We start from the raw sequence: 21,285 nt of genomic DNA, 5'->3' as shown, positions 1-21,285 counted from the left end.
ACTTACCATTCTCCGGACTAATGTGGATGAGAAGCTTGTGCACACTCTAGTGCAATTCTATGATCAGGACTATCGGTGCTTCACTTTTCCCGACTTTCAGTTAGTGCCCACACTCGAGGCTTATTCTTGCTTGATGGATCTATCTATTGGTAAGGGGGTACCCTTCGCGGGACTTGAGAATCCTCCTACTCCATTGGTTATTGCTAAAGATCTCTATCTCAAGACCACCGATGGCTCCAAGAATCTTGTCACTAAGGCTCACATCCGAGGGTTCACTTTGGAGTATCTACTTGAGAAAGCCAACCTCAAAACCACTTTTCAGGACACTCTTGAGGCTATTCTTGCACTCCTCATCTATGGGCTTATTCTCTTTCTGAATCTTGATGGCTTCGTGGATATGAATTCTATTATGATCTTCCACTCCAAGAACCTGGTTCCTACTTTGCTAGCTGACACATACCATGCTATTCACGATCGATCCGGAAAGGGTCGTGGATACATCTTTTGCTGCGTACCTCTCCTCTATAGGTGGTTTATTTCGCACCTCCCGAAGTCTTTCCATGATAATCCAGAGAATTGGACTATTTCACAGAGGATCATGGCTCTCACCCCTAATGAAGTGGTTTGGCTCACTCCCGCTGCTAGAGTCAAAGAAATCATCTTCGGTGGTGGGAAGTTTCTTAATGTGCCTCTTCTTGGTACCCGGGGTGGAATCAACTATAATCCGGAGCTCGCCTTGCGACAATTTAGTTTCCCGATGAAAGAAAAGCCTATCCATCTTGCTACATCTCCTTACTTCTTCCATTACTCTAATGCTCCCACGGGGATAAGAGAAGATTTCATGGAGGCTTGGTCTATGCTTCGGAAGAAAGAGGTGAAGCATATGGGTGTAAGGTCCGGTGTTGCTCATGAGGCCTATACACAGTGGGTGATAAACCAAGATGAGAAGATTGGTATGCCTTACCCCGCCATGAGGTATGTGTCTGCATCTATTCCAACCATGCCTTTGCCTCTACTACCACCTACTCAGGAGATGTATTAGGAGCATCTAGCTATGGAGAGTCGGGAGAAGCATCAGTGGAGGACTAGATACTATGAGGCTGAGAACTTGATCATGACTTTGGAGGGAAAAGATGAACAGAAGACTCATGAGGTTTTGACATTGAAGAAAAGGATAAGTTACTTATGAGAGACTCCAAGAGGGCTAGGAGTGCTCGTAACTTCTATGCACGATACTGCAGCTATGAGTCTGGGTCTGAGTCTGAGGATGATACTTCCACTTCCTATGCTTGAGGATTTCTGTTTCCTGTTGTTATTTCCAGTTGTTATTGATGTTTTACATTTCAAAGTCTATCCCTTGGCTTAGTATTTCAAAGGGAATTATCTTGTAAGACTTTGTGATGTTTGATTGTTTTGTCTAGTTGCGATGTTTCAATTGTTTAGTAATGTTTACAAATTTCTAATTTGTCTAAAACCCTTCGATAACAAAAAAAAAGAGTCTTCTCGCATATGCATTAACACATCTCATGCATCATATGCATTCATTGGTTACAAAAGATTTCTCTCGTGCTCATTGCCTCCTGGTTCTTCTGCCGCAGTCTGAAAAGTGGCTCGTGCTCGTAAGGTTTACCAACCAGATAGAGTTCATCAAACAAGATTGTACAAGAGAAGAAACATGGCTAACTTTGAAGAAGAAAATGCTCAGCTCCGTGCCGAATTGGCTGCTATGAAAGAAGACTTGGCTAAGGCTCATGACGCTATGTCCACTATGATGGCTGCACAAGAACAACCAGCCACATCTGTCCCAGCTGCTACTGAAATGATTCCATCTATCCCACTGTCTACTGTGATGTCTGATGCTCGGTTTGTTATGCCCAATGGACGCCCTTATGGACTCTCAGCTTTCTATGCTCCCAATACTGCGGCTGGTATTTCTGGTATTGGCAATCAAGGACAGATTCCTGTGACGACTTTTACTCCTACATCTGCCTCTATGCCTCCAGGGACTACTGTTGTTACCGATCCTATTGTACACACTGTGCAACAGATAATCGATGTTGACACTCCGCGTGGACAAGACCCTATAATGGAGGCTATGAGGAAACAGTTAAGGGAGTTAGCTGGAGAACTCCATGAGGTCAAAGCTAGCCGGGGGAATGGTGTTTCTGCTAAGGCTCGTGATCTATGCCTGGTATCCCGTTTTGAGGTTCCTAAGAAGTTCAAAGTGCCAGATTTTGACAAATACAATGGAACTTCTTGTCCACATAGCCATGTCATTCGGTACGTCCGAAAGATGGCCAACTACGCAGATAATGATGCGCTGATGATCCACTGCTTCCAGGATAGCTTGATGGAAGATGCGGCAGACTGGTACACTAGTTTAAGCAAAGACAATATCCATACTTTTGAGGAACTCGCTGCTGCTTTTGAAAATCACTATGAGTTTAACACCCGCTTGAAGCCAAATAGGGATTCTCTTAAGTCTTTGTCTCAGAAGTCAGATGAAACCTTCCGTGAATATGCTCAGAGATGGAGAGGGGCAGCTGCCCGTGTTTCTCCTCGGCTTGATGAGGAAGAACTAACACAGACATTCCTGAAAACTTTGAAGAAGGAATATGTTGAAAGAATGATAGTCTCTGCTCCAAATAATTTCTCCGACATGGTTACTATGGGAACTCGTCTAGAGGAGGCTGTCAGAGAAGGCATCATTGTTCTTGAAAAGGGGGAATCTTCAGCTAGTGCACCTAAGAAGTATGGTAACGGCCACCATAAGAAGAAAGAATCCGAAGTAGGGATGGTATCTGGTAACCAGTCTACAGCTGCCACTCAGTTACCTCTACCCTACCAATATATGCAGTACTCTCAACATCCTTTTTTCCCACCATTCTACCAGCAATATCCTCTGCCACCGGGTCAACCACCAGTACCCGTTAATGCCATTGCTCAGCAAGTACAACCGTAGCCTCCTGCTCAACAGCAACAGCAACAACAACAGGGTCCTCGGCCCAAGACTTATTTCCCACCAATACCAATGCGGTATGCTGATCTGCTCCCAACCCTACTTGCTAAAGGCCACTGCGTCACCAGACCAGGCAAACCTCCGCCTACGCCGTTGCCTCCCAGGTTCCGACAGGATCTCACATGTGAATTCCATCAGGGCGTTCATGGCCACGATGTTGAAGGTTGCTATGCTCTGAAGTACGTTGTAAAGGACCTGATAGACAGAGGACGGTTGACTTTTGAAAATAGTGTTCCTCATGTTCTTGACAATCCACTTCCAAACCATGCTGCCGTTAACATGATCGAGGCTTTCGAAAGAGTTCGTGTTCCTCGAGAAGCTCCTACTTTAGATGTCCATAATGTTGCTACTCCTTTGGTGCCACTACATGTCAAACTTTTCCAGGCTTCTTTGTTCAATCACAATCATGCTTCTTGTTCAGAATGTCTTCAAAATCCTATGGGTTGTTGTGTGGTACAAGGTGATATACAAAGCCTAATGGATGATAAATACTTAATTGCCAGTGATGTTTGTGTGATCGTGCCAGTGTTTCATGATTCTCCTGCTGGAAGGGTATCTCAGACAAGGGATGTTGAACCCTTAGTAATCAGGTTACCTGGCCCGGTATCTTATACCTCTACTAAGGCAATCCCTTACAAGTATGATGCAGCTATGGTTGAGAATGGAGTGGAAGTGCCGTTGGTATCACCAGCTACAGTTGATAACGTTGCTGGAGAAATTACAGCTCTGAGAAGCGGAAAGGTCCGTACACCCTTGTTCCAAAAGAAGGTGGTTACACCTGTTGCTACAATAACTCCACCAGTTGTTCCTCCTGTTGACAAGGACGCCGACCCATCAGGCCAGTCTATTGAAGAGTCTAATCTGGACGAAATTCTGAGGCTTATCAAAAAGAACGATTATAAGATTGTAGACCAACTACTGCAAATTCAGTCAAAAATATCCATCTTGTCTCTGCTATTGAGCTCAGAAGCTCACAGGAAAGTGTTTATGAAGGTACTGGAACAGGCTTATGTTGATCATGAAGTCTCCGTGGATCAGTTCGATGGAATAGTGGGTAACATTACTGCTTGCAATAACTTGGGGTTTGGTGATGATGAGCTCCCCGAAGCAGGGAAATACCACAACTTGGCTCTGCACATCTCGGTGCACTATAAGTCTGACATGATATCCAATGTATTGGTGGACACTGGATCATCCTTAAATGTAATGCCTGAGTCTACACTGAGACAGTTGAGTCATCATGGACTTTCTCTAAGGGGAAGTAGCTATTTGGTTAAGGCTTTCGACGGATCTCGCAAGGATGTTCTTGGGGAGGTAGATCTACCAATTACCATTGGTCCTGAGACATTTCAGATCACTTTCCAGGTCATGGACATCAATGCTTCTTACAGTTATCTCCTCGGAAGACCGTGGATTCACGACGCTGGGGCAGTAACTTCTACTCTGCACCAGAAGCTCAAGTTTGTGAGGAATGGCAAGCTTGTCACTGTACATGGTGAAGAAGCGTATATGGTTAGCCAAGTGTCATCTTTCTCTTGTGTTGAAGCAGGGTCCGCTGAAGGGACGTCATTTCAAGGCTTGACTGTTGAAGGCGCAGAACCCCGGAGAGCTAGTGCAAGTATGGCTTCATTGAAAGACGCCCAGAAAGCTGTCCAAGAAGGGCAAGCTGCTGGCTGGGGCAAAGTGATACAGATTTTAGAAAACAAGCGTAAAGAGGGCCTTGGGTTCTCTCGACCTCAGGCATTTCAACTGGAACTTTCTATAGTGCTGGGTTCATCAATGCTATTGCTGAAGATGCTGCTGAAAGTAGTTATGTGCCTACGTTCGTTGTACCGGGAGGCACTGTGAGAAATTGGGAGGCCATTGATGTTCCTTTAGTCATGCATGCTTCCATGTAATGTGTCATGTTGCTCATGTTTTTCTTTGTTTTCAAAATAACAATCCTTTCGCTCTGCCCAAGGCGAAAGTGATATCCTTTTAAGGGCATGTTTGTTTCGGCATTGCCGTTATCAATAAAAGTTGTCGTCTGTTCCGCGACTCTTTGTTTTTTTACTTTTTAGTGCTTTTTTCTTGGAAATAATGGTAATGCCAGAAAAACCCAAAACATCTGTATTTTCTTATTAATTTCAAAAATCTGCATGAAAAACATTTTTCTAAAATCATCCCAATCATATTATGCAGATTGAACCACAATAAACCCGTTGAACACAGTGACCCTATGGTTCCTCCAAATTTTGAATTCCCCGTATGTGAAGCTGAAGATGAGGAGGATAATGAAGAGATACCGTATGAGATCACTCGACATCTTGAGCAAGAAAGAAGAGCCATTCAGCCTCGCCAGGAAGAAATTGAGCTTATCAACCTGGGTACTGAAGAGAACAAACGAGAGATAAAGATTGGTGCTGCACTCGAGCCAGAAGTGAAAAAGAAGATTACGCAGCTTCTCCGTGATTATCCAGATGTCTTTGCGTGGTCCTATGAAGATATGCCGGGTCTGGATCCCAAGATTGTGGAACATCGGATACCGACAAGACCTGAGTGCCCTCCTGTCAAACAGAAATTGAGAAGGTCTCGACCAGACATGGCTCTTAAGATCAAGGCTGAGGTGCAAAAGCAAATTGATGCGGGTTTCCTCATGACAGCTGAGTACCCTGAGTGAATTGCCAACATTGTATCAGTACCAAAGAAAGATGGGAAAGTTCGAATGTGTGTTGATTACAGAGATCTGAATAAAGCCAGTCCGAAAGATAACTTCCCATTGCCTCATATTGATGTGCTTGTTAAAAGTACTGCTCAGTCTAAAGTGTTCTCTTTTATGGATGGCTTCTCTGGCTACAACCAGATACAGATGTCACCAGAAGATAGAGAAAAAATGTCCTTCATTACTCCGTGGGGAACGTTCGGTTATAAAGTGATGCCGTTCGGCTTGATAAATGCTGGTGCAACTTATCAAAGAGGTATGACTACTCTGTTTCACGATATGATTCACAAAGAGATTGAAGTATATGTTGATGACATGATTGTGAAATCAAGTGATGAAGAGCAGCACGTTGCATATTTGAAAAAGATGTTCGAAAGATTGAGAAAGTACAAGCTGCGGTTGAATCCTAACAAGTGCACATTTGGTGTAAGATGTGGAAAGTTGCTAGGCTTCATTGTCAGCCAAAGAGGCATTGAAGTTGATCCTGATAAAGTCCGAGCCATCAGAGAGATGTCGGCCCCTCAAACTGAAAAGCAAGTCAGAGGTTTTCTTCGACGCCTGAATTATATTTCAAGATTCATATCTCACATGACTACCACCTGCGGACCAATTTTCAAACTGCTCAGAAAGAATCAGCCTGTTGTATGGAATGATGAATGCCAGGAAGCTTTCGATAGCATTAAAGAATACTTGCTGGAACCACCTATCCTTGTCCCGCCAGTGGAAGGAAGGCCTTTGATTATGTACCTGTCAGTGTTGGATGATTCCGTGGGTTGTGTTCTCGGTCAACAAGACGAGACTGGAAAGAAGGAGCATGCTATCTATTATCTGAGCAAGAAATTCGCCGACTGTGAGACTCGATATACAATGCTTGAAAAGACTTGTTGTGCTTTAGCTTGGGCTGCCAAACGCCTACGGCATTATATGGTGAATCATACAACCTGGTTGATATCCCGAATGGATCCAATCAAGTACATCTTTGAGAAGCCTGCTGTTACTGGAAAGATTGCACGTTGGCAAATGTTGTCTGAATATGATATTGTGTACAAAGCTCAGAAAGCAATCAAAGGAAGTATCCTCGCTGAGCATCTTGCTTGTCAACCTCTTGATGATTACTAGCCAATTAAGTCTGATTTCCCGGATGAAGAGATTATGTATTTAAAAGCAAAAGACTGTGAAGAACCACTGATTAATGAAGGGCCGGATCCCAATAGCAAATGGGGATTAGTATTTGATGGTGCTGTCAATGCTTACGGTAAAGGGATTGGGGCCATCATTGTAACTCCACAGGGGCACCACATTCCTTTCACCGCACGAATAACTTTTGAATGCACGAACAACATGGCTGAATATGAAACATGCATCTTGGGCATTGAAGAAGCCATTGATATGAGAATTAAGCACCTTGACATTTATGGAGATTCGGCACTTGTTATTAATCAGATAAAAGGTGAATGGGAGACTCATCATGAGAAGCTGATCCCTTACCGTGACTATGCAAGACGCCTGTTGACATACTTTACGAAGGTTGAGTTGCACCATATCCCTCGGGATGAAAATCAGATGGCTGATGCTCTTGCTACTTTGTCCTCTATGTTTCGTGTGAACCACTGGAATGACGTGCCCGTAATCAAGGTGCAGCGTCTTGATAGACCCGCTCATGTGTTTACTATTGAAAATATGCCGAATCAAGCTGATGAAGATGTGAATAACGGAAAACCTTGGTATTATAACATCAAACAGTTCTTGCAGAATCATGAATATCCACCTGGTGCTTCCAACAGGGATAAAAAGACCCTGAGGAGATGGGCTAGCAGATTCCTTCTGGACGGAGAAATCCTATACAAAAGGAACTATGACATGGTCTTGTTGAGATGTGTTGATAAACAAGAAGCTGAGAAATTGATGCATGATGTTCATGACGGTACCTTTGGGACCCATGCTACAGGTCACACTATGTCAAGAAAATTGTTAAGAGCCAGCTATTACTGGATAACTATGGAGCGTGACTGCCACAGGCACGCCAAGAGGTGCCACAAGTGTCAAATTTATGCTGACAAGATTCATGTGCCTCCACATGCCCTCAATGTTATTTCTTCCCCATGCCCTTTCTCTATGTGGGGCATTGACATGATCGGAAGAATTGAACCAAAAGCTTCCAATGGACATCGTTTCATTCTAGTGGCAATTGACTATTTCACCAAGTGGGTTGAAGCTGCCTCCTATGCAAATGTGACCAAGCAAGTGGTAGTAAAGTTTATCAAGAATAACATCATCTGTCGATATGGTGTTCCCAACAAGATCATCACTGACAATGGTTCCAATCTGAACAATAGCATGATGCAAGCTTTATGTGAAGAATTCAAGATTGAACATCACAACTCTTCTCCTTATAGACCTCAGATGAATGGTGCAGTTGAGGCCGCTAACAAGAATATCAAGAAGATTGTTTAGAAGATGGTCACTACTTACAAAGACTGGCATGAGATGCTACCGTTTGCCTTGCATGGTTACCGTACTACGGTGCACAGTTCAACCGGGGCAACTCCTTTCTCTTTGGTGTATGGTATGGAAGCAGTTCTCCCTCTGGAAGTGGAGATTCCGTCTCTTCGAGTGATCATGGAAGTAAAATTAACTGTGGCTGAATGGTGTCAAAGTCGGTATGATCAATTGAATTTGATTAAAGAAAAACGTAGGGATGCTATGGCTCATGGGCAATTGTATCAAGTGCGAATGAAGAATGCTTTTGACAAGAAAGTCTGACCTCGAGAATTCAAGGAAGGGGAACTGGTATTGAAAAGGAGGATAAGCCAGCAACCTGACCCAAGGGGCAAGTGGACACCTAACTATGAAGGTCCTTATGTTGTCAAGAAGGCTTTCTCTGGTGGTGCTTTGATCCTTGCACACATGGATGGTGTTGAACTCCCAAATCCTGTTAATGCCGATATAGTCAAGAAATACTTTGTCTAAAAAGAAAAGAACAGCGTGGTAGGTCGAAAACCCGAAAGGGCGGCCTAGGCAAAAATGCGCTTCCCGGTGGATCGAAAACCCGAAAGGGCGATCCAGGCAAAAGTTAGGGATAAAGAAAAACGAATATGAAAAAGCTCGCTGAGAATGTACGCAACTCAGGCAAGAATGAGCTTCTCGATGAGCCGAAAACCCGAAAGGGCGGTTCATGCAAAAATGAGATTGATAATAAAAGACAAGTAACTATATCTGGCAAACCACCATCACTCCTTGGGGCATCTGCAGCTGTCAATGATCGTCTTCATCAAAAGCTTCTGTACTTGTGAATTCAAAATTTCTATGAAATGTAGCGGTCATCGTGTTCAATGTACCACCAACCAATAAAATTACCATTTTCCAAGCTTTGTAAATCCGTGAAGTCATGCCTTTGGCTGACTCTCACTCTTCTACATCAATTTGAGCCTGTGCTATTGTTTGAAACTCTATTTTTCTTTCTATATTCAATGCTATATACAAAATATTTCCTTTCTATTTGATAATATCAATGTCTGAAACAAACATCTTTGAAAATTGAAAAACCTTTTTATGTCTATTTTGAAAACAAACCTGAGCAATAAGGTACATTCCAGTGAAACATGCATGAATAAATGTATATCAATGTCTCTTTCAATACATGTTACAAGCAGGTTATTCCTCAGGATGATCTGTGGTCAATGGCAAGAATGAAAAAACAGAATGAAAAATGAGAATGAAAGATGGAAAATGCAAATGAAAAGCTCGTTAAGATGAAAACCCGGAAGGGCGGCTTAGGCAAAAATGAGCACCCCGCTGATTGACAATCTATGAAGGCAATTCAGGCAAAAATGGGATTGAAAATGAAAAAAGAATGAAAAAGATGTGAAAAGCACTGACCACAGATGCGAACATCCAATGTTTATCCAGCACTGACACGCCTAGCAACAGCGACCTGTATCAAATTTTTTCCAAAGTTCCCTCCTCTACAAGTTTCTATTGCCCTCAGTCATGGTTTTGATACGTCTTTCAACGACGGTCTCTCCAAAGAGGATTTCCATATGAATATGTTATAGCACGAGCCACTACGTGCCCAATCGTCCAATGTTTCGTCTGTCTCTGTGAAATTTCTCTGTCAAACTACAAACCAATCATGCATTTCAAGCATTCTTGCATGCATAATCATGCATTTTATGTGCTCATACATTTACTGATCTTGTTATACCATACATACATGTTGCATCTCCAATCTCAATTTTCAATTCAACTCAGTTTCCACTTTCAATTCAGTTCAATCTCCACTTTCAATTCAACTCAATTTCAATTTCCAACTCAACTCAATCTCAATTTCAATTCAACCCAATTTCAATTTCCAATTCAATTCAATCTCAATTTCCAATTCAATTCAATTTCAACTCTCAATTCAGTGTCTATGTTTGTATCTCTGATTATTTTCAACTTTCAATGTCTCCTTCAATGTCAACTTTCAATTCAATTCAAGTCAATGTTAATCCACTCCCAATTTGCTTTTGGGCCAACAATAATGGTCATGTCTATTTTCAAATCAAATCAATGTCAACTTACTCTCAATTTGTATCTTTTCAAATCAAACTTCCAATTTGTATCTTGTTATATGTCTTGTCATCGGTCAAGTGGCTGGTTCGATCCAAAGAACAGCTTGTACCTGATTATATGACTATGTTTCCGGTCAAACGGCAAGTTCGATCCGAAGAACAGTTTGTACCCTGCTTATGTTTTGTTATCAGTCAAACGACAAGTTCGATCCAAAGAACAGTTTGCACCAACTTACATGTTGTAATGTTGATCAAGCCGCAAGTTCGATCCAAAGAATAGCTTGTATCTACCTTTTGTCTATGTCTCCAGGTCAAGCGGCAAGTTCGATCCAAAGAACAGTTTGTACCTGTCTATCTGTTTGTGTTTTCAATCAAGCGACAAGTTCGATCCAAAGAACAGCTTGTATCTGCCTATATGTCTATGTTTCCGGTCAAGTGACAAGTTCGATCCTAAGAACAGCTTGCACCTGTGTTGTATTTCTATTCCCAGTCAAGCGGCAAGTTCGATCCAAAGAACAGCTTGTACCCATCTCTTGTTTGTATTTCATGGTCAAGTGGCAAGTTCGATCCAAAGAACAACTTGTACCTATCTTTTATCCCCTGGTTTGTCTACCCTGTCAATATCTACCTAGATCCCCAATGATATGACATGCTTTGTAGACTCCAGTTGTTTGTCTTGCATTCATAATCGAAATGTTGCATGGCATTCCTGTTTTTGAAAATGTGAGAAGCGTATTTTTATGTCCAAAAACAGTGCAAATGTTAATATTTAAGTATCTTCGTCCCGTCAAATCAAAGACTTCGTCTCTTGACTCTCCGGACAAAGAAACTTAAATAGGGGCAGCTGTTATACCCTAATTTTGGACCTAAAAATACTTATTCAAAATATTTCTTCTATCTTGAATATATGTCTATTACTCTTGAAGAATTGCCAATTTACTATTGTTTACACTGACATTTTACTCTGCTTAGCTTTGTAAAATCTTTTCAGCTGTGTACTTGTCTATGTTTCCTTGCATTTCAAGTCATCCAAAGACATTTTTCTTGCATTTCATGTCATTTGAATTTGTCTCTGATCAATTGCATATTTCTCTGCATCTTATTCCAATGTCATTTGCAAAAATCCATGAAAAATGGTATTTTAGTCATTTCCTGCATTCAAACTCATTTTAGTCCTTGAGAATTGTTTGAGTCTTTTCAATTTGGTTGTATAAATCTTTATTTTAATCCCATGTCAAAACCCATTCCAAAAATTACATTTGAAGTCATTTTGAGTCAGTTTAGCCCCTAGGGGCATTTTAGTCATTTCCTGTGTTAAAACTCTGTTTAATCCCTAAAAAACTTGTCTCTGAATCTTTTCATTTAGTTTTTATAAACTCTTGCTTTAATTCCCTGTTAAAAAACCATTTTAAAATTGCATCTGAGTCATTTTGAGTCGTTTTAGTCCCTAGGGGCATTTTGGTCATTTCACACGAAATTTTGACAGAGAGAGGTTACTTTAAAGTACCTCATTTATGTAGTTGGTTCATTTTAGTCCGTTTTGTTATTTTTAAACGTTTCACTTTACGTTATTTTCCATTTACCAATTTTAATTCAATTTTATTTTAATTTTCATTTTTAGTCCCAAAATTTCTAATAATTGCATTTTTAGTCCTTTTTCCGTAATTGCAGTTTAGTCCACAAGTTTCAGTTAATTACAGAACAGTCCCTACTAGTGTCAAGTTCTTTTTTAGTCCATTTTTTAAATTGCAGATTGGTCCCTTAATTTCAAAGAATTGCAAAAAGGTCCTCAAGTCATTTTTAAGCCAAGGCCGAGTTTGTTAAGGTCCAATCCAGGTGTCAACGTCCCATTGACTATCAGATACACATGTCAAGCTACAAAAGGAGCCAACTCATCAATTGCACAGAACAGAACCATTCAACGCAAGCCACATCACAAACACCAATCCCAATTCTCTCTCCAGAAAACAGAATCAATCACAGAAAATTGCAAGAACACGATGAAGCTCATGAAGAACTTCATCCCCAAACCGAAACCCTAATTGTCCAGAATCAAAATTCACATCAATTCACCACAAATCCACACCAATTTCATCACAAGAAAACTCAATTCAACAATTATTGTACAAAATCAGTTCGAATTTACAAAAAAAAACTCTCAGAGATTTTCAGAAGAATCATCATCATTGAGTTTTCACCTTCGCAATTCAAACGTAGATTCATCACCAACGATGACGAATCCAACGTGATCACGAAGGATTTGGTGAGAAGAGAAGAAGAAAGATTGAATTCGAAGTTGAACCAGAGGAGAAGAGGAACGTGTTCATCTATTCGTTCTTAGTTCGAAGCGACAAAGAAACATTCACCAGAAGATCAGAGAATAGATTCAAGAAGTTTCCTGCATCTTCTCCTTCGAATCTCCGAATTAAGCAACAGGTGAACACATAAACTTTCTCGTCTTTCTTTCAAAAACCTCAACGAAGGTGTAGGTGTGTTACAAATCCACAGATCGATGTAGATCGGAAGCTTTCACGAAGCTTCTTTCAAAAAGTTTCAGAAAACATAAAAAAATTTCAAAACCGTAAAGATTAAGTTCCGATCTACATAGATCTAGGCTTCTTTTGTGATTTCTGGTATTTGATTCATGCTTAGAATGAAAAATAAACGGTGAAAAGCGTTAGATCGTAGAGTTTTTGGTGAGTTTGAGTGACGGTTAGGTTTCCGGCATCGGAATCTTCACCGGCGGCGTGAAACCCGCCGGAGAAGACGACCGGAAGACAAGAGAGAGGTGAGAGCTTCTCTCACTAGATTTGAGAGAAGAGAGAGAAGTGAATGTAAAAATGAAGTGAACCGGCAGGCTTGGGGTTATATAGACGCCTGAACCGGACCGGTTCAACCTCGGTTCATCTCTGCTTGGTTCTCAGCCTTTAGATCTAGGTTAAGTTGATCTGGATCAATCCAACGCTCCTGAAGCGTTTGGATGATCCAGAATCCGTTTCCCATTGGGCTTGGGCCTCTTTCTGCGCAGACCTTATGTTTGTTGTGATTTTCTTGCTATTCACACCTTGTGTTCTACTTTTTACACCCCTGACATGCCTAGAATGCCTTAGAAAATTCTCCAAAAAAATTGTAGAGATTTCTTGTCACTTTTGTAATGTTTTTGTATTGATTTTGCACTGAAAAACTTAAAGAAAATATTGATGTATCTTCTTTGTTTTAATACTTGAACTTCATGTTAAAAAGCTTGTGAAAATGTGCATGATTTTGGCTCAAATTCTTGATATATGTTTGTGGTTGGTGATGTGTGAATTTGTGATGAGTTTGTTATTGTTTGGATGTATTTCTTGCTGCATGTGAACATGTGTGATTAGTTACTTGCTTTACAAGGCATATTAATGATTGATTGTGAAGATAAAATGGTAAAGGCATGTAGGAATGCATCATAATCTTGTAATTTGAGCATAAACCTCTAATTCTCACATTTTTTGCTGCATTAAAACTCACTTTAAAATTGACATAATGTGGAAGGTATGGGTCATGTGCATCTTCAAGTATTGTGATTAGTTTCTAGTATACTTTAACACTTTATCTTTGTGTTTTGCCTTTGTTTAGTATCCTCTTGCCTTATTATTTTCATTACATTTGGTATTACTAATCCCTTTCATTTCATGTTTCATACATCCCATGAGTATATTTCATTCTTTAGTTTTAGTTTTATCTTGCACTTTAATTTTCATGCCAAGACTTAGCATGTAAAAGCTTAGGGATTTTGTAATTTCCTTTATGCCTTTAAATTCTTGCAAGACCATAACATGTATCTAGGCCAATGATGTAAAGGATAATGGACTCTAGTGATGTACACCGACACAAGCACCGACACATGCACACACATCACATGGATACTTTAGATGTATGCTATGTATGCTTAGGGAATGTACGCTTTAGATGTATGTTTAGGAACCTTGACACTTAGGCAAATTCTCTTTTCCAAAAAAATATAAACAACAACACTCAAATGATTTTCTAAATAAACCTTGGGATCAAAATCCCATTGTATTTTCCTCTTCTTTTCTTAAACAAAAATCTTAATGAATTCTAATCATACTTAGACCTTTTTTGCAAAATAACTAATCCCACCTCACTCTTTTCACAATCTCATGCCCTTGAGGCCTCTTTCTATTCTTCAAAATTCCAATTTTTCAAACTTAAAATCAATCAACAAAAACAAAAAACTTTTTTGGAAGAGAACTACGGTGGATTTGATCCCTTGAAAGGGTACGTAGGCAAGGAAACAATATTCCTTCAATTCAAATAAAATAAAAATTCAAACATTTTCTTCTCCCTCCAATTCTTGACTTAGTAAACTCTTAGGTGTAAATATCATTTTCCAAATAGCATTTAAAAATAAAGCGTGCGCGTAGAAAGTAAAGACGGTTCCTATAGGATACTATAGTCGTTATGGGTGCCTAACACCTTCCCGTAACGAAAACAACTCCCGGACCTCGATTCTCAAGTGTTTTGCTTATTTTTTCCCTTCCCAAGAAAAAATGAGATATCAAAGGTTAAAAAGGTTCAAACGTAATCAATGTTTGACACCCGAAAACCAAGATAAAACAGTTAGTTCTTATCAGTGATTTGGTTTTAGATTTCTTATATGTATTGGGTGTGGAGTTGCTTATTTGTGCGTATTTTTATTCTTTATAGATGTCATAGGATTGTTGACGGCCATGCATCATGAATATTTTCTTGATTCAAACAATCGTTTGAGTGGTGTGTTGAAGTTTGAGTTGATGGATGAAAGGTAGTGCGTTTAATGGTTTTGATGTTTGATGCTTTATTTATGTGTTGTACATACTGGAATAATACTGTATTGATTTTGGATCTAATTTTATATAGATCTAAGTTCAAGTGTGCCTTGACTGGGAAATACATTGGTCAATTTCATGATATGCTTAAGAAGATATACTTTAAGTTGCCAGTTGTTGTTATCTAGTATGCCAGGATCGTTGGTGTTGATGATGAGTAATTTTATTTTCTAGGTTATGTGTTTATTCGTTCACACTTCTTTGACTCACTGCGTATTTAATTGGGTGTGTTTTCTTGAAGGTACCTCTGTTGTGTCATGTGAAAAGGATATTACCAAGGTTAGCTTTAACCCTACCATTCCTGAGGTCACACAGTTCCAGGACAGGTTTTGATACGTTTCAAATCACGCTTGTGTGTTCTTATTAGTGTGTGTGTGTGTGTGTGTGTGTGTGTGTGTGTAAATATTGGTGTATATTTTGGTGAATGTTGTGTGTTGTCACATAGGCTGATGAACGCGGTATCTAACCCCCTATCATGAAACTCAATCCAAACATGAGGATGCGCGAGGATGTTTCACTTTCTTTTAACAAGATGTATCGTAAGAAGTCTATAGGGGATTTGATGGAGACGTCTGAAGGTGGTTATTTTGTTATTTATGCACGTAATGATGGGTTCGTTAGAGTGGACCAGTGGTTTTATCCAGTCTGTGGATGCAATAGTTTCATGACCAATGAGTTCGAATTTTACCTGTGTGATGTTTGTCACACCACCTCCTTCAATGTGACACCGAAGTAGGTCGTGTAGCTGATGTATTTGTTGTTGCATTAACACATTTAATATGTTTGTGCTGGAATTTAAATGTATCTGAATTTCTATACTTTTTTCATTTAGGTTTAGGTTTGAAGTATCTGTTGAGGATGCTACTGGTGTTGCTAGGTTTCAGACATTTGATCATATTCTCCTTGGCATCTCAACATTGAAGGTGTCCTTTGTGGTGAGGATTGTGTATTTGAACGCTGTGAATGTGTTATATTATTCCCATTTTGTTATTGTAATCTTATAATTTGAAACAGGAACGAAAATTGCCATTGACCCGTTTTTAGCTTGAGAAATTGTGTGGAAAAAGGTTTATGTTTTCGGTAAAAAAGAACCCAGCTGCAAAGTTGTTTCCAGGTTGTGCTTTTGATGTGTTCAGGGTTTCGGACGATGAATCTGTTATCAGATCTTACTACGGTGAAGGGAGTGCTTATACCCCAACCAAGGTTTGTGCGAGTTTAACCTTTTGGTGACAAGTTAAAAACGGTTTGCTGGTGTTGTGTTGTGCTATGTTTCAGTCAATGTTTCAACCATCGTTTGAGGAAATAGCCTCTGCACCGTTGATAGCTTCACGTCTGCCACCGGTTATTAAGCATGCCAGCCCTCCGTTAGTATTGTATACAGGAGGCATGGTCGTTGGAAGATATGTTCATCTGCTGGTCCAGATGGTGGTGTTTCTGAGTGCCGGAAATCTAAAAGACTTATGGCAAGGCGCAAGTTGTTGGGCATGTTTGATGATCTTTCTGCCGGTACATCTGGGGTCTAGGGAGAAGGTTGCTCAATTTGGATGTAAAATGATGTATAATAATGGTTTCACTGTGCATCTTACCTCACCCCCTATCCTTTATGTGTGTATGATAGTTTGTTTCGTTGGTATGGACTGTAAGACTTGCTGTATGTATTCAAGTGGTGGACTTGTGATATAAGTGTTCGAAGTATGTAATAGGTTGATGATCGCGCCCTTTTATTTTGGTAGTATCTATTGTATAAGGTTGAAATGAATTAGTCATGTAGTAGATGCACTAGGTTTCCGAAATGGTGGCTTAGTGTGTATTTGTGGTTTTTTTATCCATTGTAAGGCTTTTATGTAAGTTGAAATGTTAGTGTAAGTTTAAATGTTACGTTGTTAAGTATATGTTTTGTTGAACGTGTGGTGTATATTTAAATTGCGGTCTCAGTTAACTTGGATACTTCTATTATTAATGCTATCATTTGTTGGTTGCAAATTTCATAAGTAATTTAAAATCCATCAATGGATGACATTTTTTAAACTTCCTGACTTCCATGAAGATCTTTGGAGTGGGTTTAGCTCTTAAACATGTATTTGTATCTGTTTGATTGAATTTGTATATTTTTTGCTCTGGGTTGTATCCTGTTAAAACAGAATTGGGGTATACTGCGCAGGGTATATTACAAGGATGTTGGTTGTGGTATATGGTATAAAAAGACCTGTTGTTTGCCAACGTTTTGATGCTTGGTGTGATACAGTCTTGCAGTCTTCACATGAAGTTCACCCAAGTGTCCGCGCCAGAGTGGTTTTAGGACAATATACGAGAATTAATTCCAATGTTTATTTTTTCCATCACCAATATGTCATTGAGAATTGTAAAGTACGTGTATGATAGTGATGAGTCATAGATAGTATTATTTATTGCCTTATTTAGTTTAGTTTTATTTTAGATTTGATTTTATTTTATTGCATTTTATTTTAGTTTAGAATATTTTACTTCAAATTGTCTTTTATTTTATTTTAGGAATAAATATATGGTGGAAGGTGCCTTGGAGCAAAAGAAAGAGGACTGGAGCAAAATACAGCGCAAGAATACGAAGATACGGGGCAAAAATACATTTCCCCTTACCAGAAGCTTGGCACGGCCCGTGCCAACATGTGGCACGGCCGTGCCCGTCCCCAGAACCACTTTTGCTGCTTTTTCTTCAAGGCCAAGTTACCCTGTTGCAGCTTTACCGTTTTATCCTTTTAGTTGCTTAGTTTCTAAGTCGAATGTAAAGCTATAAATAGAGTAGCTCTCCACCATAAACGATCATCCTTTACTTTGTTTATTTCAATTGCAATTTTAATAAAAGTCTTTTATTTCTCTTTTACTTTCTTTGCAATTTATTTTACCGTATTTCTCTCTTCTTCCTCCATGTCTACGATGAACATGAGTGAGTAGACTTCTTAGTCTTAGGATTATTGGGGAGTCTAATGACTCAATCCTAAACAAAACATGTCTAAACCCTAATTTCTATGTAACCCTAATTTCTAATCTAGATTCACCGTCTTAACGTGGATTAACAATTATCAAACTGTGGAAGCGAAAGCGGAGGGTTTGATAATCGTTAATCCATCATCCCAAACATCAATTCATAAAGCGAGAGCGGAGTCTTGATGTTGGAACAAGTGAATCTAGACAATAGTTGCAAAACAGTGAAATAGTCTTTGCAACTATTGAGACAAAGAGTAGTTTCAATCCTCTATGCATCTTCTAGTAATCATGTCAGTGAAATAGGCTTGGTTGCTAGAAGTAAACTCTCACTGGACTTTCATCGGAAAGGTGAGGGGCTAAGGGAAACCGGTCTTTAGAAGTTAGTGTGTAAACCATGAAATTAGAAGTTTAGGTTTTGTCTAGTGAAGGATTAGTTATTAAGATGAACCAATGATCCTAAGGCCCCTTTATTATTATTGTTTTTACCTTCAGCAATCAAACCCTTTCTAATCAGCTTTCTCTTCTCTAATCATTCATTAAAAGTTAATTAAATTGACCAACTCCCTAGCGGAACGATACTCTACTTACTACTATTACTTCGATAGGCCGTGCGCTTGCGGTTTGGCTCTATCAGATAGCACGTGTATTTTAAATTTGTATTATAGATTTGTCTTGCATTGTGTACATGTATATGGGTTAATATAGTTATGTCCTTCTTAATGGTGCACGCTGATTGTTCTTTTGGCTTTATTTGTAAAAGTGAATTTTGTTTTTTGTGTAGTTTGAACTCATCCTGCAGAAATCATTTACATGTGGGGGTGAATAATTGAATGTTTGACGTGTTGTGTGAATCTGATTGTTGTAGTTTTGTAGGGTAGTAAAACTAAATTTGATGGTCCCATGTTGTGTATTATTGGTGGACCATGTGTTAATGTTGAATTATTGTTTCTGCATTATTGCATTTGTATATTAGCCACTCTATTGCTCTTGATGGTTATAAAAGACTCGGAATGTTATGTTCTTTTCAGTATCCTTTTCATCTAGATACACGAGTTCTTTTTGTTTTATTGATGGATAGTTGTGATTCAGTCAGTCGTGTGGATGCTTCCAGGATCAGGAGATGTGTGTGAAGGGAGGTTTTGAGGTTGAGGAGGGCCGGTAGGAGAGCATTGTATCTGTGTATGTGTGATGTCGGTTGTTTTTCGTTTTGTGTATATTATGTTTTATTTATTCTCAACGAATTTTTATTTGATTGCTTTGGTCGAATGTTTGGGTTATTAGGTGGTGTTTCCTCGGTGCGTATCGACAATTTTGCTAATGTTTTTAAACAGGCCAGTAACTTGAGTATGTTTGCATCTTGTGAAAGCCAAGGTATTCGATTATATCGATTTTGGTTTTTTATTTTCATCTATGTACAATTTTTTTTTTGTTTTATTTAAGTTATTAACTATCGTCTTTTTGGTCATGTAATGCTAGCTGATATTCGTAAATTCCGTGGTATACTTTTTTACAGAGTACTCCGATATAGGTGACACTGATACCATGTGTCAAGAGTGTGGTGCAATGGTGTGGTACGTTGAGAGAGCTGAAAAATATTCAAACCATACTTTCGCCAAAATTTCAATGTGTTGTATGAAAGGGAAGATCATCATTCCATACATGCTTGAACCACCGACGCTAATTCGCAATCTTTTCATGGGGCTCGACCCACGTAGTAGCCATTTTGTATCGAATGCTAGGTCGTACACTAATATGTTTGCTTTCACTTCACTTGGTGGAAAAATTGAGTTTAGTGGGAGCGATGGCCGTGGTCCGCCTCAATTTGTTATATCGGGTCAGAATTACCATCGCATTGGTAGCTTGGTTCCCGATGATGGTGGCCGACCGAAATTTGCGCAACTATAAATATATGATATTGCGAACGAAGTTTCAAATCAATTATCCCATTTCAGGTATAATTTTTCATTATATATTTTTGTTAGTTGTATGTTTGTAGAGTATGTTATGTGCGAATGGTGTAGCAGTTGTTTAATGTACTAACATATACCTAAAATCTTTATCAGTTCCATTCCCAATGAGCAATCATTGGATTTGACACTTATAAATGACATATTAAATGTAATGGATCAAGGCAATACATTGGTGAAGTTCTTTAGAATGGTTCGTGACTTTCGACAATCGAATCATGATGTCCCAGTTCGTTTGCTTTTATTTCTTAATAGACAGTATGATCCAAGGACGTACAATGTCCCTGAAATTGGTGAGGTAGCTGCTCTCATAGTCGGAGATTTTGATAGCTCAGAGGATGGTAGAGACATTGTTGTTCGTGAGAGGGATGGAAATCTTCAGAGGATACACGAGACACATGCAAAGTACATTCCATTGCAATACCCGTTGTTATTTCCATTTGGTGAAGATCAGTACCAAGAGAATATTGAGTTGAACTCATTGACCACTACCACGTCAGTCAACAAGCGACGTCGTGTTTCACTGCGTGAATTTATCCTGAGTTGTATTCCTAATTATTTATTTTCCAACTTCCTGTTATAATTTTAAATTTTTTTAAGGTTTTGTATAGGAATCGTACGGAGTTTGATTAGTGGTTGAAACACTTCCAACGGTCGTGAATAGTAATTTCAACGGTAACGGTAACAATGTCCAGGGTGTAGGATTTTTTCTATTTGTACCCCATCTTCGCTTTTCTTTTTTTTATGTAATTTTTTCAAATTTTAGTTATATATATTTGGGATGTCTAAGTCTTTGCTTCTTTGCATAATTCTACATATTATTATATGGTTACCTTTTGTTATTGTTAACATTGAAGAGATAGGAATCGTTTATGTTGCATTGTTTTTGTTGATCATTTTTCAATTGCTAGGATTTACCTTGATTATTACCTTTTGTTAGTAGAAAAAAAAAATTTGAATTGTATTAGATTTTTTTAAACAAATTAGTTGGTAAGCCCTTTGAAAATCTAACTCTCTGAATTTTAAATTGCATTTCCATAGTAATTTGATATGTTTTATATGTAGTGTCTTGCTCACTACTTGAATTTGTATTTTTATTTAGAGTGTTTTTGTTCTATGGGCCTGTCCACTATAGTCGTATGCCTATTTTGTAGTGTGGGCATGTGAAATCCTTACACTCAAGTCACCGAGTCTTCTTTGGTCGGGTTATGCATTT

At 39.2% G+C, this 21,285-nt stretch overlaps 1 pseudogene; it reads left to right on the top strand.

Annotated features, from left to right (window-relative positions):
• LOC146904984 (uncharacterized) overlaps positions 1 to 20,007 on the top strand; it is a 79,384-nt pseudogene extending 59,377 nt beyond the window's left edge.
• Positions 20,008 to 21,285: the final 1,278 nt, after the last annotated feature.

The sequence above is a fragment of the Medicago sativa genome, chromosome 7, assembly GCF_051527215.1.
Source record: "Medicago sativa cultivar Bolivia chromosome 7, Bolivia_mono, whole genome shotgun sequence".
Taxonomy (NCBI): Eukaryota; Viridiplantae; Streptophyta; class Magnoliopsida; order Fabales; family Fabaceae; genus Medicago; species Medicago sativa.
The sequence above is the reverse complement of the archived record's forward strand: the minus strand, read 5'-3'. Positions and strand labels throughout refer to the sequence as shown.